This window comes from Microcaecilia unicolor, chromosome 12 (genome assembly GCF_901765095.1).
Source record: "Microcaecilia unicolor chromosome 12, aMicUni1.1, whole genome shotgun sequence".
Lineage (NCBI taxonomy): Eukaryota > Metazoa > Chordata > Amphibia > Gymnophiona > Siphonopidae > Microcaecilia > Microcaecilia unicolor.
The window spans coordinates 102,901,763-102,919,416 of record NC_044042.1 but is presented as its reverse complement, the minus strand read 5'-3'; the positions used below and the strand labels follow the sequence as shown (position 1 = coordinate 102,919,416).

Genomic DNA, 17,654 nt, shown 5'->3' with positions numbered 1-17,654 from the left:
GACATAACGGATTGCAATCCTGCAGTGCCCGCAAGGTCCCCCTGCTCCGGAAGGCACATGTGACGGCCCGTCTGAAGTTTGCCAGTGAACACCTGGATGATGCCGAGAGTGATTGGGAGAAGGTGCTGTGGTCAGATGAGACAAAAATTGAGCTCTTTGGCATGAACTCAACTCGCCGTGTTTGGAGGAAGAGAAATGCTGCCTATGACCCAAAGAACACCGTCCCCACTGTCAAGCATGGAGGTGGAAATGTTATGTTTTGGGGGTGTTTCTCTGCTAAGGGCACAGGACTACTTCACCGCATCAATGGGAGAATGGATGGGGCCATGTACCGTACAATTCTGAGTGACAACCTCCTTCCCTCCGCCAGGGCCTTAAAAATGGGTCGTGGCTGGGTCTTCCAGCACGACAATGACCCAAAACATACAGCCAAGGCAACAAAGGAGTGGCTCAGGAAGAAGCACATTAGGGTCATGGAGTGGCCTAGCCAGTCACCAGACCTTAATCCCATTGAAAACTTATGGAGGGAGCTGAAGCTGCGAGTTGCCAAGCGACAGCCCAGAACTCTTAATGATTTAGAGATGATCTGCAAAGAGGAGTGGACCAAAATTCCTCCTGACATGTGTGCAAACCTCATCATCAACTACAGAAGACGTCTGACCGCTGTGCTTGCCAACAAGGGTTTTGCCACCAAGTATTAGGTCTTGTTTGCCAGAGGGATTAAATACTTATTTCCCTCTGCAGAATGCAAATAAATTCATATACTTTCCACAATGTGATTTTCCGGATTTAATTTGTGATGTGCTATCTCTCACTGTTACCAATAACCTACCCTTCAATTATGGGCTGCTCATGTCTTTGTCAGTGGGCAAACTTACAAAATCAGCAAGGGATCAAATACTTATTTCCACCACTGTAGGTGCCCTTTTATAAAGTAAATTTTTTTATTGGATCAACATGTGGAACACAGAACGATATTACAATATCATCATCCAAGAGATCCAAATGTTGGTGTATTACAAAATGTCACCTCCTCCTCCACCTGCCTCCCCCCAGCTACTGGTACAAGAAGGAATGAGCATGTACCCCTCATGGGGATAAATTAGTACAAGTTTGAAACTTATGAGCAGTAGTGCTGCTACCTTTTATTTTTACTATGATAATTTACATGATCCTGATTACAGAATTCGTGGTAGAAAACATTAGGGATCAAAGCCCCAATCAATATATTTTATATATTATACAATGGGCGGTATTCTTTAAGATTCCAGTGCAGATTCTCCGACAGCTGACATCATGATTTAATTAGCGTCTTTTTTTTTTTTTTTTTTAATGGGCACTATGTTTAGACATCGGTGAAATTCAGCTAGCAACAAGTAAGAACGCTGTGATTGAACAAGTAAGCTTTTTTTTTTTTTAATTCTTTATTTATAAAATTTTTAATACACTTCCAAAGCAAACTTTGTCAAGAAATATGCCTTAGTACATCAAAGAAATAATATTTTGGGGGAAAAAATACCCCAACAACTATAACTTTTTTTAATGCAGTAGACCATAAGCTAGGGGAGACTGAAATGGATATCCTTAATAGAGGATAAGGATACTAAAAAAGAAACAATATCACAGAAATGATGGATGTCAAGAATTACGATTACATTTTACTTTTAATGTCTTGCATCAATAAATGTTCGCAATTGCGATGGTTCAAAGAAATGATATGTCATATTCTCTATCTGAATCACACATTTACATGGAAATCTTAATTGAAATTTAGCACACAAAGTCAGAATCTCCTGTCTCATGGACAAAAATCTTTTCCTTCTTTCTTGTGTCACCCTAGACACATCCGAAAATATCTGGATCTTTTTTCCCATAAAAGATACTGGAGTTGTTTGTCTTAAGTAAAGTCTTATTACTGCCTCTTTATCTTGAAGGAAAACAAATGAAACCAATAAAGTAGACCTAAAGTCTTCTATATCTTATGAGCTCTCAAGAAGAGCACAAACATCTAGACTTTCAGAAGAAACATTTGTAGGCAATGAAGCTGTAGTTCTGGTTTCTCGGGTAGGCAGATAATAAATCTTCTGTAATGGGGGAAATGTGTCTTCAGAATAATGAAGAACTTCTTTAAGGAACTTCTGAAATATTTCTCTTATTGGGGTACATTTTATAGACGGAAAATTCAAAAATCTCAAATTCAATGCTCTAGCCCCATTTTCCAAGTTCTCTATTTTACATTGTACCACATCTACATTTTGAAGCAATTTGGTTTCCAGTTCTTTTACTTGGGTTAATGATGTTTCAAACTTTATAATATTAGATTCTTGAAGAACAATTTGATATTGGAGAGAGTCTACCTTTGAGGTATTAGAACTTGTATTAGTAACAAAGGCAAGACATACCTTATGCAATGATTCCACTGCAGACCAGAGAGAGTATAACGTTACCGTTGCTGGTTTCTTCAAAGATAGTAGGGCTGTCTCAGGAGTAGGCCGCGGTTCCACATCAGACATCACAGCAGATTTTCCCTCTGAGACGATCTCTCTGGCTCCTACTTCTTTGGAGGTAAGCGAGAGGCTTAAATTTACGGGGAATCTCCCGTTTGAGGCAGCATCTGAGGTTGGGAGAAATTCTCCTCTGCTCGTCTCTCCACCGCTGCTTCCGATGGTTTGGCGGGCTGATCTCCCAATCTGCTCTCTGCTTCTAAAACCTGTCGCGTTGGACTTCGAGGGCTAAGTGATAAATCACTTTCCAGGCCGGGGCTCCTCTCTGCGCCGGTTGCTGGAACGCCCCCGTGCTGTAATCAGAGTCGCATATGCTGTGATCGGTACCTGTCGTAAGGTAGGGGCAATAGAGGTTGCGGAGAAACCTCCTCTAATTTTCCCTTTCCTTTTAGGCATGGAGAAGAAAAGAGGTAATTAATAAAAGATAGAAAAGGGAAAAATCTCCCGGAGCTCAGCAAAGTGCGACTGCACTCGACGCCATCTTGATCAGTCTCCCCGCATTTTTTGTTTTCTTTAATGTGTTTCTCAAAGCTTTTTATAACCATATTCCTGTTTAGAAAGTTGCTTTCACTAATTGGTGGTTAAGTTCTTTATATTTAGAGATATTCTATGTTCAGCATATCCAACAATAGATGCATCCAATGTAGGTACTATCAACATTTAAGGGGACAGTTATAAGCGTGGGCTACCATTAAAACTTAGGGACCTGTTTACTAAGGTGTGCTAGTATTTTTAGTGTGAGCTAAAAATTAGCACAGGCTAACGCTAAAGACACCCATATGGTAAAAACGGTAGCACGCCTATAGCGTGGCTTAGTAAATAGGGCCCTTATTGTTTTACAACTAACTCACGATATTTTAGCACAGGTCCCATTTCATACAATTAGACCTAGTTACTAATAAACAGTAAAATGACACATCTTAACAATAGCCCAAGCAAATAAACTCCCATCCCTCAAAACCTTTAAAAAAAAAAAAAAAAGGGAACATTAGCTGTATGATTTACTCCTAGCCTTATCCAGGATTGTAATTATACAAAATTCTTCTCTCTCTACATACAATGTACTAGTTCCCTGTCAGTTTCACCCTTTGGTGGATTAATTTTCCACTGTAACCCATCAATCAAGTATGTAACTGATAACGACTATAAGAAAAACCTAAAAAACCCAATGACACTGAATTCTTTCAGCAAACAACAAATTGAAAATTGAATAAGTTTAGAGGTATTATGAGACAAACATTACTTACACAGTCTGAAGAAGAGGAAGAGGTTCAAATATATGTCTTTGCACAGTTACAATTTTATTGGAGGAAAGGTCCCTGTTGAAAGTAAATTTTAGTTAACAACTTCAAAACATGATCCATCTGTACAACTGGTCTTACAAAGCATACAGTACATGCTTGTTCTAGTTTTACTACATTAATCAGTTTACTAACACATATGGAAATCCATTGATGCTCTATTAATAATGGGGAAGACTCTGTGTTATCAGCTCTTATTCTGCTCTTCCTATATACTGATCTGAAAGCACGTAAGTATTTGACAATGGCTGGAAAGACCAGCTGACTTGTCTAATGAAAATGCCACATTGGCTTCCCTGTAAAATCTAAATGAGTGCCACAAGGTGTCCAATAATACTTTAAAATGTGCCCAAACCATATGAACTAGTCAACATTGTGAATGTCATTTATGTAATTTATCCTTAAAATCGAGCTTGGTAGAGGAAGTGACATCACGGTGCCGAATGGCTGCCTGAACTGAGAGCTCCCGCACCCTCCTATCTTTAAAGGTTTTTTTTTCGCCCTCTTCCAGATAAATTTCACCCTTATTTGAAGAAGCAGAGGTGAAGGTAAGACTTGAAGCTACCATGAGTAAGAGTGCGTCGCAGCCCCATAAAGACCCAGAGCGCCATGCAATGAAGCAAACTAGCAAGAGCCCGCGGTGTCACGTGTCTCCGGCTCCTCTCTCGCACTCGGATTCGGCAGCATCTCAGTCGGAGCTACTCCCTGTTGCTGCGACGCGAGAGTTACCGAGAGAGCTAGCTAAATCTCTCCAAACTATAAGAGAGGAGATTCTTAAACACTGACCTGAAGGAGTTGGGTGGCCGCGTGAAGGATCTAGAGGGCCGAGTGCAATTCACTAATCTAGCCTCAAAGGTGGATTTGGTTTCTTCTCAATACTCTGATCTCCAATTTAAAGTTCACGATCTGGAGAATTGCGGTAGAAGGTGCAACCTTCGTTTCCGTGGTGTTCCTGAGTGCGGGGAAGTGGAGGATGTCCCAACCATTGTTCGGGTCCTATGTGCAAAGCTGTTCGACACGGAGCCGTCTGAGGAGCCAATTGAGATTGATAGAGCACATCGGGCTTTTGGAAAACCACTGGATAATAGACCACGAGATATCATTGCTAAATTTGTTTCCTCGGCTGTATGAAAAAGTTTGCTAAAAAAGGCCAGTCAAACGCCATATGTGGATTACAATGATGCTAAAGTTCAGATTTTCCAGGACTTTTCAGCCTTTACACTGTCCCAAAGGCGTCTCATGAAGCTGGCTCTGGAAGTTCTAACTAAGAGGAAGATTTCCTACAGATGGGCTTTTCCGTTTGCCCTGCTTTTCACTCTAGAGGGGAAAATGTATCGTGTCTGCCATCTTGCGGAGGCATGGAAGGCTTTGCACGAGGCAGGATTATCCCAGTCACCTGTCCCGCTGGTGGAAATAGCCACCTCTACAAAGGATCGTTTGCAAAAATGGAAGCGGGTTGCACCTAAGTCGAGGGTTTCCTCACTTAATGATTGACTCTCTGATGTGACTGCCTAACGATTTGCGCTTACTCATGTGTATGTTGTAATAAGGGTTGATCTGCTATTATTAATACCTGCTTTTAGATAACACATGAAGGTATGATGGTTGGAGGGGGGTTGTAGTCTGTACCTGGAGGAGAGGATGCTTGTAGTGGGTGTGGGGGGGGGGGGGGTGGTTTGGGTAGGCTGGTAGGATGCTGTGATATCTTTTCCTTTCTGTTTTTTACCCATCCTGGTCTCCCTTGACGCCATAGTTTGGTGTGTGATGGGAGAAGGGGTTGGGGGGGGGTGGGCATTGATGGGGGGATCTGATGGAGAGTGTGAGTGGTGGGTGGGCTGTTTAGAAGTGGGTAGAGTGTCTATATGGAGTTGTGTGAAAAAGTTTGGGGTGGGGGAGTTGGAGAGGGGTCCCCCCCCCCTCTTCTTCCAATATGTTCTGGTCTGATTGGTTTCCATGTTTTACCAGAGTTAACAAGCCTGGATATTGAAGTTTAAATGAGTGTGGATCTAAAGTTCTTGACATACAATGCTAAGGGTCTGAACTCTCCTCAAAAGCGTCAAAAGCTATTTAAGGAATTACAGTTCCATAAACCTCATGTGGTATTTCTACAAGAGACTCATTCAAAGAGGGAACACGAAAAATATTTGACTCATCATCATTACCCACATGTCTATTGCGCTTCTGCTGCATTGAAGAAACGGGGGAGGGGGGTTGCAATCTTGCTTCAATCTTCCTTGCAGATTCAGGTGTTGAAAACCAGGTGTGACCCTGCTGCTTGATTTTTGCTTTTACATGTATTACTGAATAATTTAGCTTTTACCTTAGTCGCTGTTTATGCGCCCAATCAATCTCAGGGGGAATTTTTTGTCAGGCTTGGCAAAGTTGTCCAATCTGATCCCTATGGTAAACTGGTATTAGGAGGCGACCTTAACGCATCCTTTGGCCCAGCCTTGGATAGGTCTGGTGCAGTGTCAGGAATCTATGTTAAAAACTCTAAAGCGCTGGTTGACCTAGTCCGAGCTTTAGCTGTGTGTGATGTGTGGCGACTACATCATCTAAAGGAAATGGATTATTCCTTTTATTCCCATTCTCATGATTCTTACTCCCGTATTGACCATTTGCTATTGGATATCTCTTTGATTCAGGGGGGTTGCCTCTCAGGTATTGGCCCCATTACTATCTCAGACCATTCTCCGACCTGGGTTCAGCTTTCACCCTTTTCTGAGGAAGACAAGGATAGTAGGTGGACTTTAAATGTCTCCCTGCTGAAGGAGGATAAGATTTTAGCTAACTATCGAACACTCTTGAGGGAATACCTTGACATTAATTTGAACTCAGGTCCTTCTCTGGGGATTGTTTGGGATGCCTTAAAGGCTGTAATGAGGGGGTTTTTCTTAAAACAGGCAAGCACTCAGGTTCGGGCCAGGCAAAAGGAAGTTGCAGACTGCATCTCGCAATTGTCTCAGCTGGAGGATCTTCATAAGTCTTCTCACTCAATCTCTATTCTGAGGCAGATCCAAACTCTTCAGTTAAGATTAGATAATATTTACTGGGACCAATTGCACTTTATCCGGGGCCAACAACAGCAACTTCAGTACTTTAATCATAATAGCCCGGTCGTTCATTGGCTCTTAAATTGAAGCAGCAAAGATTTGATCGTACTATTCTTCGGATTGGAGACGGTAAGAATACAGTGGTAAGTCTTCTTTATTTCGTCAGCGTTTCCAGTCCTTCTACCAGTCTTTATACTCGGCCAATTCCACAATTCACCCGGATGCTATTGGGGCCTTTTTATCATCCCAGAATCTTCCTTCTTTGACAGAGGAGCAACGTTGTCTGTTAGATGGCATCATCTAAGTAGAGGAAGTTGTTAAAGTTATTAAGGATTTGCCCAAAGGAAAGGCACCTGGCTTGGATGGTTTACCAAATGACTTTTATAGGACTTTTAGGGGGGAGCTTGCTCCCCCTCTTGGTTGAGATTCTTAATGGAGACCAGGAAGGGGAGATTTTACCTCCCTCTATGATGGAAGCCTGGATAGCAGTGATTCCGAAGCCAGGCAAAGACAAGATGGACTGTGCCTCCAATCGTCTTATCTCCATTCTTAACTCTGATGTTAAAATTATAGCTAAGGTCCTAGCTATACAAGTTGACAATGTTTGCTGATTATATCTTGCTTTCCTTAACCAAACCGTTTCTCTCCATGCCTAACTTAATTAATCTCGTTTCAGGATTCAAGCTCAATATGATTAAATCGGAAACTATGGCTATTGGTATCTCCAGTCCGATTTTACAATCTTTAAACAAGCCTTCCTTTTTCGGTGGGTAACCCGAGGTATTAAGTATTTGGGGATTCTTCTTATCAAGAACTTTTCTGATTTATTTTGACCTAATTACCCTCCCCTCTTGCGGAACATATACAAAGATCTGGAGGCTTGGGGTTCCATTGAGTTATTATGGTTTGGACAGATTGCTACTGTTGCCACGTTTGATGTATCTCTTTCAGGTTCTCCCTGTTTGTCTCGTAACTTTCTCTCAGGTCTCCAAGATTGCCTTCTTCACTTCATTTGGTCTAATAAAAGGCCACATCTCTCTCGAACATTGCTTTATCGGGATTTAAAAAAAAGGCGGTTTGGGTGTTCCGAACATGTATTGGTATTACAAAGTTGCTCAGGCTCAAGCTAGTATTGGCGGTGGATTGGGTTGGAGCAGGACTTGTGCCCTTTGTGTTCATCAATGTGGCTTCCTCTGAGATATCGTTCATTGGGTAGGGATGTCTGTCCCTCGATTTCGACAACTTTTTACTATTGGGATAGTTTATTTGCCAAGCCTGATTTGGTCCTTTCCAAACTTACACCAGTAACAAATAACCCCCCTTTTCCACCTGGTCTTGAACCAGGGCCATTCTCTAATTGACCTGGGGTCAATTTTTTTGATGAAGAAGCCTTTATTCCACTTAATACTTTGGCTGAAACATATGCAATTAGTTCTACGGATATTTTTGCTTATACTCAAGTGAAACATTTTCTTTCTCCTGTTGAAATAAAGGCCAAGGTAATTCGAGAGGACTCCCTTTTGGAAGACTTGTGTGAGGACTCTAAAGGAACGAGGGGTCTTATCACTTGCTTATATACTTATCAGCGTAGTGTGATAGAATCATATCCATGATAGTTGGGTTAAGGCAGTTTCAGTCTGAAACACAAGTCCCAGAAGGCATTGTAGGCAAGGAGCCAGGGGGTGAGATGAAGAACCTGGACTGCAATAGGGGAAGACATGGGTGTAAGCTGGCAGGACGTGTAGAATGGCTGCCACTAGGGGGAAAGAGAGATAGGAAACCCTGTGTGCAGGAGCTCATCATTAGTCTAATGCTTAACTCAGCTGGTATGGGTGTGGGGGAAGCTAATGGAAGGAGAATGATTGGTTGTGAGAGCAGAAGCCAGGGATTGATTAGGCAGGTGGGAAGGGGTCCCAGGAATGAGAGAAGCAGAAGGCGAGAAGAGGGTAGAGTGAAGCAGATGCAGGGTGAAATCCCTTGGGTGTGAGAAAGTCCCTAAAGTATTTGCAGGCTGAAAACCCTTGGGTAATAGAGGTCCCTAAAGTATTGAATCTACCAGTGAAGCCGATGTAAAGGGGAATCCCTTGGGGTATGAGAAATCCCTAAAGTATGGAACCCCTCCTGAAGGTAAAGAGAGAAGGTAGAAACTGCTGCTTTGTGATTTAACTGTGATGATGAACTGAATGAACTGCTTCTATTTGGAATTGAACTACAAGTCAAATACTTCAGATGGCAGGAATCCAGTGGCTCAAAAGGAGGTTTCGTCAGCTGGATGAGAACGACGTTGCGATCCCATGACACTGTAGGAGGTTTGACAGGGGGCTTTGACAAAAGCAAACCTCTCATGAAACGAACAACTAAAGGCTGTCCAGAGATAGGCTTCCCCTCCACACGATAATGATAAGCACTAATAGCACTAAGATGAACTCTTACGGAGTTGGTCTTGAGACCAGACTCTGATAAGTGTAGAAGGTATTTAAGCAGGGTCTGTGTAGGACAAGAGCGAGGATCTAGGGCCTTGCTGTCACACCAGACGGCAAACCTCCTCCATTTAAAAGAGTAACACCTCTTAGTGGAATCTTTCCTGGAAGCAAGCAAGACTCGGGAGACACCCTCAGAAAGACCCAAGGAGGCGAAATCTACGCCCTCAACATCCAGGCCGTGAGAGCCAGAGACTGGAGTTTGGGATGCAGAAGCGCTCCCTCGTTCTGAGTGTTGGAAAACACTCCAATCTCCACGGTTCTTCGGAGGACAACTCCAGAAGAAGAGGGAACCAAATCTGACGCAGCCAAAAGGGCGCAATCAGAATCATGGTTCTGCAGTCTTGCCGGAGTTTCAGCAAAGTCTTCCCCACCAGAGGTATGGGAGGATACGCATACAGAAGGCCTGACCCCCAATGTAGGAGAAAGGCATCTGAGGCTAGTCTGTTGTGGGCCTGAAGTCGGGAACAGAACTGAGGGACCTTGTGATTGATCTGAGTGGCAAAAAGGTCCACCGAGGGGGTGTCCTGTTGAGAGACCACTTGTGAGGTTGCACTATCCTGCTCAACCTGTTGGCCATACTGTTGTTTACGCCTGCCAGATACGTGGCCTGAAGAAACATGCCGTGACGGCGGGCCCAAAGCCACATCTGGATGGCTTCCCGACACAGGGGGTGAGATCTGGTGCCCCCCTGCATGTTGACATAGTACACGGCAACCTGGTTGTTTATTTGAATTTGGATAATTTGATAGGACAGCCAATCTCTGAAAGCCTTTAGAGCGTTCCAGATCACTCACAACTCCAGGAGATTGATCTGAAGCCCTGATTCCTGAAGGGACCAAGCTTCCTGAGTGTGGAGCCCATCAACATGAGCTCCCCACCCTAGAAGAGATGCATCTGTAGTCAGCACTTTTTGAGGCTGAGGAATTTGGAAGGGACGTCCCAAGGTCAAATTGGAGCGAATTGTCCACCATATCAGGGAATTGTGAAAAGCGGTGGACAACTGGACTGCATCCTCTAGATCCCCAGCAGCCTGATACCAACTGGGAAGCTAGGGCCCATTGAGCTGATCTCATGTGAAGACGGGCCATGGGAGTCACATGAACTGTGGAGGCCATATGGCCCAGAAGTCTCAACATCTGCCGAGCTGTGATCTGCTGAGATGCTCTGGCCAAGGAAACCAGGGACAGAAGGTTGTCTGCCCTCACCTTGGGAAGATAGGCCCGAGCTGTCTGAGAGTCCAGCAGAGCTCCTATGAATTCTAGTTGTTGAACTGGAAGGAGATGGGACTTTGGGTAATTTATAACAAACCTGAGTAGCTGATCTGCATGGACTGTAAAGCTCCTGCCTCCGAGATGTTCTTCACCAGCCAATCGTCGCGATAAGGGAACACATGCACTCCCAGTCTGTGTAGCGACGCTGCAACGACCGCCAGGCATTTTGTGAACACCAGGGGCGCAGAGGCGAGCCCAAAGGGCAGCACACAGTACTGAAAGTGCTGTGTTCCCAGACGGAATCGAAGATACTGCAAGTGAGCTGGAAGTATCGGGATGTGTGTGTAAGCATCCTTCAAGTCCAGGGAGCATAGCCAATCGTTTTTCTAAATCATGGGAAGAAGGGTGCCCAGGGAAAGCATCTTGAACTTTTCTCGAATCAGATATTTGTTCAGGGCCCTTAGGTCTAGGATGGGACGCATCCACCCTGTTTTCTTTTGCACAAGGAAGTACCTGGAATAGAATCCCAGCCCTTCTTGCCCCGGTGGCACGGGCTTGACCGCACTGGCGCTGAGAAGAGCGGAGAGTTCCTCTGCAAGTACCTGCCTGTGCTGGAAGCTGAAGGACTGAGCTCCCGGTGGGTAATTTGGAGGTTTGGAGATCAAATTGAGGGAGTATCCCCGCCGGACTATTTGAAGAACGGACCGATTGGAGGTTACAAGAGGCCACCTTTGGTGAAAAAATTTTAACCTCCCCCCAACCGGTAGATTGTCCAGCACAGATACTTTTATTGCGGCTATGCTTGCCTAGAGCCAGTCAAAAGCCTGTCCCTTGCTTTTGCTGGGGAGCTGCAGGGGCCTGTAAAGGTGCACGCTGTTGACGTGAACAAGCGCACTGGGGTTGAGCCTGAGCAGGCTGGCGGGAAGGTAGATGCATCTCAGGATCATTCAAATGCCCTGCTCTAACCGCCTGCTTCTAATACTTCTAAATTGCCTTGCACCAGAAACGAATCGCTACACTTTAATGTTTAAATGTACACTAAATGTTCTAATTTGCCTTGTTACTTTAAACACAGGCTAAACCTTTAAAATTACTTGCTCTTAGCGTCCTTAAATGCCTACCTCACAAACATCTTATAAACGACTGTTAGACATCCAATAAGGTCATAAGGAGACACGATCTGCTACCTGCTATATACTTTAAACACATATTACTAATTTCAGACCAAGAGCCAACATGAACACCAACAAACTGATTATGATAATTTACTTCCTCTCCCTAACATACTACGCATGGACTATCCCTAACACAAACACCAATCTACCTACAACACATACACCCTACAGACAATTCATATACAACCCACTAGAACAAAAGAACAACAATCAACTAAAAGGAAAAACAAATATATATGGAAACAACCAACAGAAAGGGAAGAAAGGACATAACAAAACTAGACATCAGGAAAACAGGCAACTAATACAAATTAAGACTTCAACGCCCCTAACCGAATCTTACCATTCAATTCAAATTGGATACTTGAATGCCAGATCAGTAGTGACCAAGACAGAGGATATAACAGACTGGATCACTGCAGATAACCTGGACTTCCTCTTCATCACTGAAACCTGGATCCACAACCTTCAAGATCCTATAATCCTAGAACTATGCCCACCAGGATATAAAATTACACACTGGACAAGAAATGGAAAAAGGGGAGGAGAAATAGCCAAAATATACAGATCTGAGTTCAACATCACAAACATAGTTGAATCCATAATGCCACAACTTGAAATCGCTTCCATAAGAATCAATCACCCAAAACTGCAGGAACACCTTAACGCAGTTTTATTTTACAGACCACCAGGCAACTGGCGAGACTGCCAAATGCACTTCATGGACTTTATCTCGAACACCTGCATCTCTTCCTCCAACCTCATCATAATAGGAGATATTAACCTACACCTGGAAGATCTCACCAAAACAAATACCCAAGACTGTAGAGAGTTCCTACAACTATGGGATCTACAAAGACAAAATACGCAACCAACACATGAAAAAGGACACACATTAGACCTCATAACATACAAATTTGACCACAACGCAAACGTTATACTAACACACACAAAATGGTCACCTACACTGTGGTCAGACCACTATAAAGCACATATAACCCTTCAATGGAGAACGAAAGACTTACCTAAAAAACCTACACCACAAGAGGAAAAATAGATCCGGTTAAATTCTGGCAACAGATCTACAACGATGGTTGGACAACAAAAACAGATACAACTCAATTCCTCTCAAATTGGGACAACAGATGTAAACTAACACTAGACATCATTGCCCCAATCCAAACCAGAACATCGCACAGAAAGAATTTAATACCATGGTTCAACGAAGAACTGAAAAAACTCAAAACACAAGTTAGGAAACTAGAACGAGCTTGGAACAAAAAGAAAGACGATCCCACACTTAACGACTGGAAGCAGCTCCGAAGGAAATACAAATATACCATAAGACAAACCAAAAGACAATACTACAAAACTGAAATTGGACCAAACTACAAAGACACACACAAACTCCAACTTGTAAATAAATTATTAGACACCACTCCAGTCACCAACAACAGCAAAGACATACCGGGAGCTGACGACTTGACGAAGTACTTCAAGGAGAAAATCATACAACTGCGACTTAAAATACCTGTCAGCCACACCGAATACAGCACACTCCTGGACTGCCTAGTCCCAGATCCTGGAATATATCCAGCAGACAGAATCTGGACGGAATTCACAAAAATACCGGAAGACCTTATCTCACAAACGCTTAAAAGATTCGCCAGATCTCACTGCAAACTAGATATATGCCCAAACAACCTCATGAAATCGGCCCCTCAACAATTTATAAAAGACCTAACAAACCACATAAACTATATGCTACAAAATGGACTTTTCCCAAAGGAAAAAGGTAACATTTTACTCACCCCTATACCCAAGGATGCAAAGAAAAATGCAAATGAACTAACGAACTATAGACCAGTAGCATCCATCCCCTTAATTACCAAAATAACAGAAGGCATAGTGACCAAACAACTCACAGACTATCTAAACAAGTTCTCGATATTACACGATTCTCAATCAGGATTTTGCTCTAACCACAGTACTGAAACCGTACTAGTCACGCTCATGAACAAATTCAAACAATTGATAGCAAACGGCAACAACATTCTACTGCTACAATTCGACATGTCAAGTGCATTCGACATGGTCGACCATGGAATTTTATTACACATCCTCGAATAGTTCGGAATTGGAGGCAACGTTCTCAATTTGTTGAAAGGGTTCCTCACTACACGCTCATATCAAGTGACTTCAAACTCGATTACATCAGTGACATGAATGTTTTCACTTATATACACTGTCAGCTAGCACATTTGCTTATTTCCGATCTGAGGAAGAAGGGCGACCTTCGAAAGCTAATCAAGAAATGTATTAAGTTATGTCCAATAAAAAAGGTATCATCTTATTTTCTTTTCCATGTTTTATTTTGTTTGATTTCTATTGATAACCTTAAGAGTGGACTAACACGGCTACAACACTCCTCTACTATCAGTGAGATGGAAACCTGAATGCGGAGTTCCACAGGGATCCCCCCCTCTCACCGACCATATTCAACCTAATGATGACACCCTTGGCCAAATTACTATTGAATCAGAACCTAAACCCATATATATACGCTGACGATGTAACGATCTTCATCCCATTCCATCAAGATTTAAAGGAAATCGCCAATGAAATCAAGCAAAGCCTACATATTATGAATTCCTGGGCAGATGCATTTCAGCTGAAACTCAATGCTGAGAAAACCCAGTGCCTGGTACTCACCTCGCAATACAATAAGAATAAATTTACCACCATCAACACACCTAAACTAAATCTACCAGTTTCAGACACCCTGAAAATCCTCGGAGTCACCATTGGTCGACATCTTACACTTGAGAACCATGCAAATAACATAACCAAAAAGATGTTTCATTCAATGTGGAAGCTAAAAAGAGTTAGACCATTTTTTCCAAGGATTGTCTTCTGCAATCTGGTACAATCACTGGTACTGTCATCTGGACTACTGTAACTCACTCTACGCTGGTTGTAAAGAGCAAATACTCAAAAAAACTCCAGACAGCTCAGAATACGGCAGCCAGGCTAATATTCGGCACACCAAAATACGAAAGCGCAAAACCCCTACGAGAAAAACTACACTGGCTCCCACTAAAAGAACGCATCACGTTCAAACTTTGCACTTTAGTCCATAAAATCATCCATGGTAATGCCCCAGCCTACATGTCAGATCTAATAGAACTACCACCCAGGAACGCAAAAAAATCTTCCCGCACACCCCTCATTCTTCATCCTCCCAAGTGTAAGGGTTTGAAATACAAATCAATGCACGCATCTACCTTTTCCTATACGAGCACGCAGCTCTTGAATGCGCTGCCACGTAACTTGAAAACAGTCTATGAACTGACCAATTTCCGCAAATTATTAAAAACCTCTCTCTTCAATGAGATATATCACAAAGATCAACATGTGTAATTGTATAATCTTTTGAACTTTTAGTACTGTCTTATAATGTCTTTTGCTTTAACACCATCATGTAATTCACCACCATGTAACACAAACCCTCTGTAAACCTAATGTATATTCACTTCTATTTCCAGTACCCATGATGTATTGTAAGTCACATTGAGCCTGCAAAGAGGTGGGATAATGTGGGATACAAATGCAATAAATAAATAAATTGTACCTAGCCTTATTATAAGCCTAGGGAGCATTCCTCCTTCCCCCATAAAAACATCTACCTGATGAGGTAGATGCTGAAGGCGTCCGGTGGGACAGTTTGTCGAATGCGGTTTCCCACTGGTGGAGCTGCTCTAGCACCTGTTTGACTTTCTCGCCAAAAATATTATCCCCCCGGCAAGGGGCATCTGCAAGCCGCTGCTGGACTCGATTGTCGAGGTCAGAGGCACGCAGCCATGAGAGTCCACACATCACTATACCCTGAGCAGCGGCTCTGGACGCCACATCAAAAGAATCGTAAGTACCCCTGGACAGGAATTTATGACACGCCTTCAGCTGCCTGGTCACCTCCTGAAAAGGCCTGGCCTACTCCGAGGGGAGCTGATCTACCAGGTCCGCCCGTTGCTTCACATTATTCCACAAGTGAATGCTCGTGTAGAGCTGGTAAGACTGGATTTTGGAGATGAGCATAGCTGACTGGTAGGCCTTCCTCCCAAAAGAGTCCAAAATCCGAGCCTCCCGTCCCGGGGGCGCCGAGGCAAAATCTCTCTTGAGAGCAGAATCCACAACCCCCGAGTCATGAGGCAACTGAGCCATCATCAACTCCGGGTCCCCATGAATCCTATACTGGGACTCAACCTTCTTAGGAATGGTGGGATTAGATAGTGGTTTCATCCAGTTCTTTAACAGTGTCTAAGGACATTATGTAGAGGAACAGTGGATGACTCCTTAGGTGGCGAAGTATAGTCCAGGACCTCAAACATCTCAGCCCTGAGCACATCCTCAGTTACCACCAGGAAGGGAATGGCCGTAGACATTTCCCGGACAAAAGACGAGAAAGACAAACTCTCCGGGGGAGAGAGCTTTCTCTCTGGTGAAGGAGTAGGGTCAGAGGGAAGGCCACAAGACTCCTCTGAAGAGAAATATCTTGGATCTTCCTCTGCTTCCCACGAGGCCTCTCCTTCAGTATTGGACAGGAGTTCTCTGACTGCAGTCTGAAGCCGAGCCCGTCTCGACGCCGAAGAGCTATGTCCTCGATGGCGATGCCGAGAAGTTGACTCCCATGCTGGCAGCAATGAAGCTCCCTCCATCGACATCAACGGGGAGTCAACACGGGGGGCAGCCGAGGCCGATGCCGCAAGCGGCACCAACGTCGAGGCAGGGGCGTATCTGGAATCCAGCGGTAGGGGGGGCCAGAGCCAGAGAGGGGGGGCACATTTTTGCCTCCCTCCCCCCCCCTATTTCGTCTTCCTCCGACTCCTCCGTGGCCATGCTGTAAGTAACGCTGCTGATTCATTGAATCCAGTTCGGAGTCTGACGTCGCAACACGTTGTACACGCGTACAATGTGCTGCGACGTCAGACTCCAAACTGGATTCAATGAATCAGCAGCGTTACTTACAGCATGGCCACGGAGGTGTCGGAGGAAGACAAAATATGAAGACTGCGGGTCGGACCTCGGCTGGAGGGGGTTGGGGCCTCCCGCCAGCAAAAGTAAGCAGCGGGGGAGGGTTGACGGCGGGGAGGGGGACAGGGCGAAATCTGCGGGGGCCCAGGCCCCACGCAGATACGCCCCTGCGTCGAGGGCCTCACCACAGGCAGGGAGCCAGCCGTCACATGTATCGACGATACCGACGGCGCAAGCACCCCCCGGTACCGGAACAGATGGTTGCAGCAGCCCTTCCAGGATCCCTGGAAGAATGGCTCAGAGGCGCTAGTCAAGAGTGGCTGCCGAGAAAAGCTGTGGAACCAGTACAGGAGTCGAGATCAGAATCTGCCGAGGAGGAGGAGGCGGTACTGGACTGCCCGGAGACCAGCGGGTTGACACCTCCTGTATGGAGGGTGAGCAGTCCTCCCAGCGTCGACGCTTCACGGGTGCCGAATCCCTCGACACCCCGGAGCTCTCGGTACCGTGACGAGAAGGGGACCGGTGCCGATGCTTCTTTGACTTCGCTCGAAGCACGTCACCAGTACCCCTCAGTACCAATGAGGAGGACATGAAATCCACACGCCTCCTCGGGGTCGGGTCCGAAAGGGGTCGGTCCCGATGGGCCTGTACCGCAGGAGCCCTTGAGGAAGGTGGAGACTCACTAAATGGTTCACTGCTGCCAGCCTGTGATGGTCTCTGGACAGCCATTACCTGCGCTCCTGAGGTCGATGCACTCTCCGGTGCTGACATCGATACCACCGCCGACCTCAGTACCGCTGTCGACGTCGACACCGAAGTACCGGGCAAAGCTCCAAACAGGCGCTCCCGTTCAACTTGTCTCGACGCTTGTGTCCGCTTTTTAAGGCGGAGACACA

At 44.7% G+C, this 17,654-nt stretch overlaps 1 protein-coding gene across 1 annotated transcript in view; it reads right to left on the bottom strand.

Moving 5' to 3' along the window:
* The window catches only part of LOC115482024 (MATH and LRR domain-containing protein PFE0570w-like), a 351,267-nt gene that overhangs the window by 294,790 nt on the left and 38,823 nt on the right, over nt 1–17,654 (bottom strand). Inside the window, exon 2 of the mRNA XM_030221566.1 lies at nt 3,752–3,823. The gene's annotated coding sequence lies outside the window, so the exon portion shown is untranslated. The remainder of the gene's footprint in view (nt 1–3,751; nt 3,824–17,654) is intronic.